A 9,002-nucleotide genomic window follows, 5' to 3' on the forward strand; every position below is an offset into this window, starting at 1 on the left:
CCCCTGAGAGGAACACATTTGCTCAGCCAGTCAGCAAACCAAATTAGGTTTGATATCGCCCATTCGCTACGAGCCAGGGCAAACTGCACAAACTGCACAAATACAAGAGAAATCGGCCGTACGGAATTCAATTAAGTCAATCTCATCGCATTTGAGATTTACATGAAAACCCAGGCATTTGTTGCGGGCTGTTGGGGCTTATGGGTAGAAGAGGCTAAAATGTAACCCTTTATGGGCTCTTACCCGCCTGGGCCACGGGGGGCTACAACACCAATCACATCAGGAGAGATGCATGCTGGGTATCTAGGGTGGCACGTTCTCCAGCGGTCGCCAAGAGTTCTGGGAGCTCCGAGGGGGCCACATCATGCCCTCTTTGAAACCCAGGGTGGTGGAGGGAGGGATGCCCAGGGCTAGTCTGCTGCTGACACACTGAGAGCCTCACCCAGAGAGCAGGGGAGGTTAACAGGGAGTCACAGGAGCACAGAGACAGAAAATACAACTTCAGACAATATAACAATTTCAACAACTTCAGACAGTATAACAATTCAACAAATAATTTAACAAACAAATGGCCATGCTTCTCCACGCTGACTTAAATGAAGATGATCATAAAAAAAATACTTTTAAAAGGACATGGAAAAAATATAATGGATGTATTCCGAGTTTAGCGGTAAACGTAAGATAGTTGCTTGCGTCCATACACTTGAGATGTATTTACCAAAGTGGTACGTTAAAGATCCAAATGTCAGAGGTTGTGTACCATGAAGTAATATATGCTGTGTGTGTGTGTGTATGTGAGCGTGTCAGTGTATGTGTGTGCACGTGCAAGTGATCAATGTACTTTCTGTGTGAACCACATGAACTCCAGCTCATTATCATTTAAAGCCTCCACCTCCATTTCAACAGATACAGCCATCTATAACCCTTTTAGCAGAAAACAATGGCATGTAATAGCCTGAGCTTCAACATTTCAATGCAGGAAGTGATTCTCAAAGTTGATTGGTTAAGTAACAGAGAAGAAGGAATGCTATTGGGTATACAAATGCAGGCTCACACACACTCTACAGCACTAAGATTCAGCCGTCTGTGAATGGGTAGTTTATACAGTTGATTACCTCTCTTTGACATTGAATAGATTATCCCTTTTCAGTGCCTTGAAAGGTTTGTTTTTGCCTTGAACATTATGTCCACTAGGCACTGAACCCTGTGTCGTCCAAAGTTAAGTTTTACGAGCAGTTACACAAAGTCACATCGTTAGCTAAAGGTTACCTCGGTTGATTAAAAGAAACCATTGAAGTATTGATTTCCAGTCTGTAAAAAACAAACTAAAGTAAACATGTGTGTAGTCCTCTGGTCGAGACACACAGCCAAAGCCCTGACAGATAAACTGAGGCAATAATGTTCAGATGCGCCTCGGGCCCCGGCTCAAAGGGCAGCTGTGATTTGCAGTGAACACAAGAACAGGAACAGCTCCGGTGCCTTAAAGAGTCCACGGGGAGACTGGCTGAAGGGAAGAATGGATGAAGTCCAAAAGCCCAGATAACGGCTGATCCTGGAACAGGTCCGGCTCTTGTGTGGCACAGATCTGATGTGGAGGGCAAAGGATATGAGGGAGGCAAGCGGATGCTCACAGTTTTTAGGCTGAGTTTCCGAAAGACAGTCCTTGACAAAAAGATTCTGTATAACCCCCCCCCCCCCCCCATCCAAAAATGACATTTTGCCTGTTCTGACAATGACTGATATTGAATCCCCAAAGCAAGTGTAGAGGGATATCAAAGTCAAAGACGAAGAGTGTACTTGAGCCAATGCTTCCTGTGTAGACTGATCTAAACTGACAGAGGGCCTGTTCTATTCTTCAGGGTGGTTTTATAATGGATGGGACACAAGGTGAAAGCCTCAAGCAAGGAAGTGGATGACTGTAGCCCGGGGTGCCTGTTGACAAAAAAAGCTCTCTTTACTCCACAACATGGGAATTAGAAATGTAAGCACCCTATGGGCATCCATGTTTAAGCATATCCTGATTGGAAATGCTGTTCAAATAACTAACACACCATGTTGTGAAATACACCTCATGAAACTCTACTAACAGCCAAGGTCTAGAAGAAAAGGTTAGAGTAAGAGCCTCATTCTGTTCAGCCATTTTTCGAATATTTTTCTCTTGTAGGCGTTTGTTAATTATCTAAAATTCATGGTCATGCTTAAAATAAATAAATAAATATGAATATAGCATTGGTTTGCATGTCCTTGTGTAGTCTTTCTGTGTGGTCAATGACATAGCCTGTTGGGGATTTTAGCCGTGATGATTTTGCAGCCCAACAGATAATGAATGCATTGTCCTGACAGATAATACATGCACGGTCATGAATCTTTAAAGAGAAGTCAGCCTCAGTGGTCTTTTCCACATCCTGAGGGTGAGGAGCATGGTGGGTTCCCAGGCTGTTCACTATTTCTCCTCTTCCATCTGCACTTGATAGCCTATTGTGGACCATGGAGCACAGAGACCTCTCTCTCTCCCTCTCTCTCTCTCTCTCTCTCTCCTTCACACACAAAGACACACACACTCACACATGCAGGCACACAAAGACCTTCAACATATGAAGGCATTTAAGGCACAGAGGCCACCCATGTATAGCCCATAGAAAAACTCTCCTCTTCTGTCCTCACTTCCACTCTTCTACCAGCAGAGGGCAGCTTGCATCCATTGCAAGCACACCCAGGGGCCAGACAGAAGGCTCTGTGAGCTGTGGCACAGCCATGCTGCTAAGCATAGACAACAATCACCAGGAGGGAGGGGGGGCGGGTGAAAGGATACACATCCACCTCACAGGAGTGTGGGAGAAATTAGAATTTTAGTTTCTGTATTTCTGTATTCTGTATTTTTTTTTCTGTTCAGCAGCGCCCAACTGTTTTGAAATATGTTATCACAAATATCTTCAGTTGAAGGGGCAATATCTAGATTGAGAACAATTAATGGAATTCAAAATAAGAAACCGTTTAAGTGCATATTTGTGGAGAGACCAACAGATATTGTAACTAACATAAATGTGCTCATTTCATTCAACAAATTATGCAAATTGTTTCAGAGGAAGTGCAATTTATTCATAAAAAAAGATTCCTGAATAATTTACCCTCACCAGACTGGTTGCATAACGGTTCATATTTTTGCATTGCATCTGCATATTTTCCTCCAAGCAATTTGTGATTGATTGCGTGACCTCAGTGTTATTCTGAAATATTACCTCTAGCACCAAAGGATTACTATGAGCACTGTCGCTGTATCTTAGCACGCAAACAATCAAAGGTTGAGAATACAACGATTTATCAGGATCAGGTTCAGAATATTGTACTTGAAAACTGGGGTAACTCAATTTATGTGTGAGCTACACAGATGAGATTTGTCTAAGCAGAGCCTGAGGTTTGGCTTGGAACGACGGCTAAGAGGAATGGGACTCTAAATAGGGTCTAATTGACTTTAGAAGCTTGGATAACTTTTGTCGTTTATACACAATATCAGAATCACCAGTAACACAAAACTACTCAGCAGCACAACTAAGTGGCAGAGCATGATATCACATCAAATCATAATACTATTAGAGTCAAGGGTCTATGTATTCCCTGATGAATGCCTCCCTTCCTTACCAATACTTTTAAAATATAAACTCTTACGTAAAGGGACTACACCACATGTAAATTACGACTCACTTTTATAAATCAATGAAAGGGGCAAGTGCTTTGAAGTGCTCCTGTATTGCAAGGTAGAGGTCAGATGTCCTGTGGCCTTTAAGGAGACTTGTGTGCAACGCATGACTTCATGAGCCTAGGGATCTGTGACCTTTTGGGTTAGGGTCATGTCAGCACAGGGTCAGAGGTCACCAGTGTGAGAGAGGTAGAGGGAGTTCACGCCATGCAGCGGGTGTGAGCATGTGGGTTTGACTCTCGTTTTTCCAGTACCGATTTTTGTATGATTGATTATGAGAGTGACCTGACATTATCCAGGCAAATGCTATGAGTGTGAGAAGTGGCACTGTGCATTCTCAAGCGTTTGGCCGTCTTGAATAAGCTCCTATGAAAATGTACATCTTTTCATTTCTTGCAGCTGTTTGATTTTCAGATGATTGACTTCCCATTGTGGATGCTGTAAAATAACCTGGACTGTGTGCAAGTGTTGTGTTTGACGTCCTTGGAAAAACAAAGATTCAGAGACAGAGTTCATCATCCAAAAGATGACTGTGTTTTAGGTCAGACAGTTTGGGTGTCATTATCAAATAAATGGAACATCTACTGTATTTCACTGACGCCATGGATATGAATTTAAATATTTAAAACTGTTACAGCAGAATCTGAAAGAGGCTTGAGGGTCTTAGAAAGCAAGTTCCCTTACACAGAAGAAAACGAATCTCATTTCTGAAGCAAAATCTCATTACGTGCTGACACCGGGGGGAGTGGAGCTGCAGACAGAGTGAAAATAGAGTGAACACGATGGGTGAAATTGCGTGTGTAAATGAGTGGCTTAGGAGGGGGGGGCGCAGGAGCGGGCATTACTTTGACCCGCTGCTAAACCTCATGTGTGGGGATGAAATGGGATTTCTGCTGGTACCGTGTCGCCAGTGGTTCCGCTCTGACCCGTCCCGACAAAATTAGCTTTTTTACTACTCTGTGCCTTGTGTCCTGTCCACTTGTCACCCGTAAGGCTATTTCAAGGCGTTAGTTGAATAATTGATGCTAAATTTAAAATGTCAAACCCTTTAACGCATCGCTGCTCGTCCTTCCTTCTATATACCTCAAGGTTGGAGAGGGAATGGCTGCCTTTTTTTCCTGGAGTGGAGAGAAAATGGAACAGAGCAGAAGGAGTCTAATCTTATCTCAAGGATAAAGTTGCGCCGGCACTTGGTGCTTTTGTGTTCTGTTGTGCTTCTGGGGCTGAAGTCTGTCACAGTGGTCGCCCTGTTGTATGTGTGCCTGAGGCTGTTCCTCCTTTGCCCCTTTTTCCTCTTCTCTTTCTTTGGTCTTTCTCTCTCTCTCTCCACCTTTCTCTCATCCTTCTCTCCAAGTCCAGGAGCATATGTCATGGGGAAGTGCTCCGCTAATTAGAGGGCCGTATTGTTTGCGGGGTCTCTCCCTTTTAGCACTGCTGTTATTGGCCGTATTGTTGCTGGAGTATCTGTGAGAGTCCTGCCGTCCGAGCAGAAGGTTTTTATGAGGCTCTTAATGAGTTTACCTCGGGTGGTCTCCTCCTCATGATCCACCCCCCTGCTCCTCACACACACACACACACACACACACACACACACACACACACACACACACACACACACACACACACACAGACCAGCCTCTCACTCTGCCATCATGGCTCTGTTGTGACCGGCACAGATTTCCAGTCATAAAGCAGTCTTATCTCTGCAACTCAGGGACAGTTAGTGTGTGAATACTTGGTGTATGTATATGTGTGTGTGTGTGTAAGAGAGAGAGAAATATGAGAGAGTACTTTCAGCAAAAGTGTGTCTGCATGAGTTTTCAGTGAATTAAATGTGACAATGTGTATATGTGTGTTTGTGTGCATGCTATATGTCATCAATCTGTTCATGGCACATATATAAATATATATATATATATGCAGCAGGTTTCGCTCCTGGTCAGTATGGTTAAAACAGTAATCCAGTAGTGAAGACCCCTCTCTCACCCCTGTAATTATTACATGAGGATTTGAATGGTATTAGTGGCCAAACCTACTGGGAGAATGGCACGTGTGGTGTACTAACACGGGCCAATCGGAAGCCACACGCTGGCCCAGCTCCGGCTGCCCTCTGGGGGTCATTGCATCTGCAGCACCTGCTCCTCTGAGGAGATGAAGGGAAAGGTTACGCAGGGTCACGACCCTTGTGTTCCACACACCTCCAGGGGGTCAGGGGTCAAGCTGTGACCGGAGCGCTTTCCCCTGCAGCCTTCCGTCCTCTGGTGCTTGACCGGAACGCAACCCGGAAGTGCTGTCCTTACACTTAAGTGCAGTGAGAGAATGATTTGATTGAGAACCTTTGTTATTGTAGGATAACACTTGATGTTCTATGTACTTTTCATGTAGCATTTCTACAATACTTGGTAAGAGAATGAGGTGTTCAATTATAAATCAGCTTGATTCTAGTGGCATTATGATAAAGTTCAAATTGTGCATCATGCTATGCCACTGGGTTGTGTGATTTATTGTATTATACATATATAACACCTGTATAGTATATACTGTATATATAGTATAACACCTGTATAGTATTCCACATAGTGTTACACACTGGTATACAATTATAGAGGTCTCTCAGACTAGTATTATTAGGAACCATGTGATCACAAGAGGTCCTTCTGCTCACATAAAATGTATATACAAATTTGCACAATGTACTGTTTGGAACAGATGTCCTTTGCTAAAATGACCCCAAAAACAGACTGCAACGAATTTTGAGTCCCTTTCACGACGGTAACAAAACCCCCTGTGAATTCATCTTTAGCTGTCTAACTTTCTAAATGTTTTAAACCCCTTACAGACTAAGTGAAACAAGCAGAAGCACACGCCTTTGCCCAGCATACCACGTGTGCCGTATATAAACAAAGAGTGCACTAATTTTGTGGCATTAACATTCTTTGAACTGTTGCAGATGGCACATTGGGGCGCAGACATCTGAAGGAGTGTCTCTCGTGTCAGCCGGTCAACAGCTTACACAAAATTGCTTCCAAAAATCATCCAATTTAGCTATCGTGTCCCCCGGTGAGAGGACTCTATGCAGTCTCACCATACATACTTTCTATACCATTCAGACTATTTGCATACAGATGCTAACACAGCCTCCACTTTGGCAGAGAAAAGGTTGGGGAGGTGCCCTGCGTCCTTGGCAACGTGACTCATAGGATTTTCAGAGCTAGCCCATAATTTCAGTCGTACTTTCCAGTGCCATGGTGACTGGGCTGATCATTGGGAAGGCACAGGTGGCAACTCAATTGCCCAGGAGATTCTGAGTGGGGGAGGGGAGGGGAGGGGGGGGGGGGGGTATGAGTGGGACCACTTTAGGCCTATTTTCAGGACTCTCGCCCCAAAAAACAGCAATTAAACTTTTGAAATGTTTTAAGTGGGGGCAACTAATGTGGGGTTATGTAATAGTAGGGCTGAAGCAAAGGGTGAGTGGGGGCTGCCATTGGGGAAAAAAAGGGGGGGGGGGGGAGCTGACCAATCAAGGCTTGCCTAGAGTCTAGAAAGTGAGTATGTTTAATTAGTGACGGGGGGACAGGGGGGGAGGGCAGGTGGGTGTGCAAGATGAAGTGAGATTGTCTTATTGAAGGGACCAAAACGTGGTCCGGAGACAAGGGGGGGGTTGCAGGGGGTTGAAAGAAATGAATGGACTTTGTCCCCTTCTCCTTCCAACACTTTTGTCTTATTCAGTCTTCAAGACAAGAAACCCTAATGCAGGGGGACATCTGCTAGGCTGATTTCTCTGTCTCAGGACTGCAGGGCTGCTGGTTACAAAGCGCTTCAGAGAAAGTTGAGACACTGGTCTTTCTGACCTGAAAACTTTTGCACAAGTTTGCAGATTTTTACAACAAAGACAACTAAGTGTTCTGACATAGTTTGATTGCAACAAATGCACAAACACTAACTCTGCTCTGAAGGGAACTTGATTGACTGCGTCAATGCTGCTAATGAATTCCTTATATTGGAATTATTTTATTTCAGTGAATATATTGTCATGCATACCAGAAAAAGTGAACCCTCCAACCCTGACATTGTCCATTTAAACTAATCAAACTGAATTACATTTTTACACCAGGGGAATTTCATAACCATATCAAACTCTGATCTAATTTTTTAGCTCCTGTGTTTAAGGGATATTTTTTTTTTGTCCTTTAAATCCGAAATATTTTTAGGCTTAATCTATCCATTTCCAGGACTTGTTTTCTTCTAACAAGTGAAATGCCAGATTTGGAAGAAAAATAATGCCCCCACTTCTCTTTTTTTAAATGTAAACATTTTAAGTCTAAAGTGTAAAAATCACTGCAGTCATACAGTAGTCAGACTTTGAGTTCTCTCAGCAGACTGATATAATTGCGGTGCTATATGTTTTTGTGTCATGCTTTCACCCCCTGCACCCCCCCTTTTTTTCTCACACTAATCTTACAAAAAGAAAGAGCTGCTAGGCCCTGATATCACTCTCCCGGGTGACAGCTGTAGCAGGAGCCCTTTTTCACACACACACACCAACGCACACACACACACACACACACACACACACACACACATACACACACACACACATACACACACACACACACACACATACACACACACACACATACACACACACACACACACACACACGCATGCATACACACACTCACACACACATACACACAGCTCATTATAAGAGCCCCTCATTCACTGGCCTTGAAATCTGGCTTTAAGCTCTGCCCCAAAGTGTGGGCACTCTTTGTTATTATAATCAGGGCTGTGCGCCAGACAGGAGGGGGAAGAGTGTGTGCGTGTGTGTACGTGTGTGTGTGTGCCTTTGTGTGTGTGTGTGTGTGTGTGTGTGTGTGTGTGTGTGTGTTTGCGCGTGTATGTGTCCATTCATTGAAAGCTCTGACTAAAGGTATTTCCACAATCAGAATTTCAGAATTACACTTTGTAATAATAATTCTGCCCAGAGCTATGTAGTGATGTGTTCATTCCAGTGGTTGGGTTCCTGTACTGTGGCTCCATGCCCTTCTGTCTGATTTATTGCTCTTTTCATTTCTTTGTTGTTTGTTTTGTGCTGTCTAGTTTAAAAACTGATGTGCTGCAGTTCATTTTATTTAGTTTATTTGGTTGAATCAATTTGGTTGATTATGTAAATTACACCCTTAAATCCTACATTATTTTGCCTGTAAATGTTGTGTTTAAAAAAAAGAAATAACCCATTCTCCATTCATATACCCAGCGAACCCAACTTCAGTACACGTCATTTGCAGACAAATCTGTATGG

The sequence above is a fragment of the Clupea harengus genome, chromosome 4 (assembly GCF_900700415.2).
Source record: "Clupea harengus chromosome 4, Ch_v2.0.2, whole genome shotgun sequence".
In the NCBI taxonomy this organism is placed as follows: Eukaryota; Metazoa; Chordata; class Actinopteri; order Clupeiformes; family Clupeidae; genus Clupea; species Clupea harengus.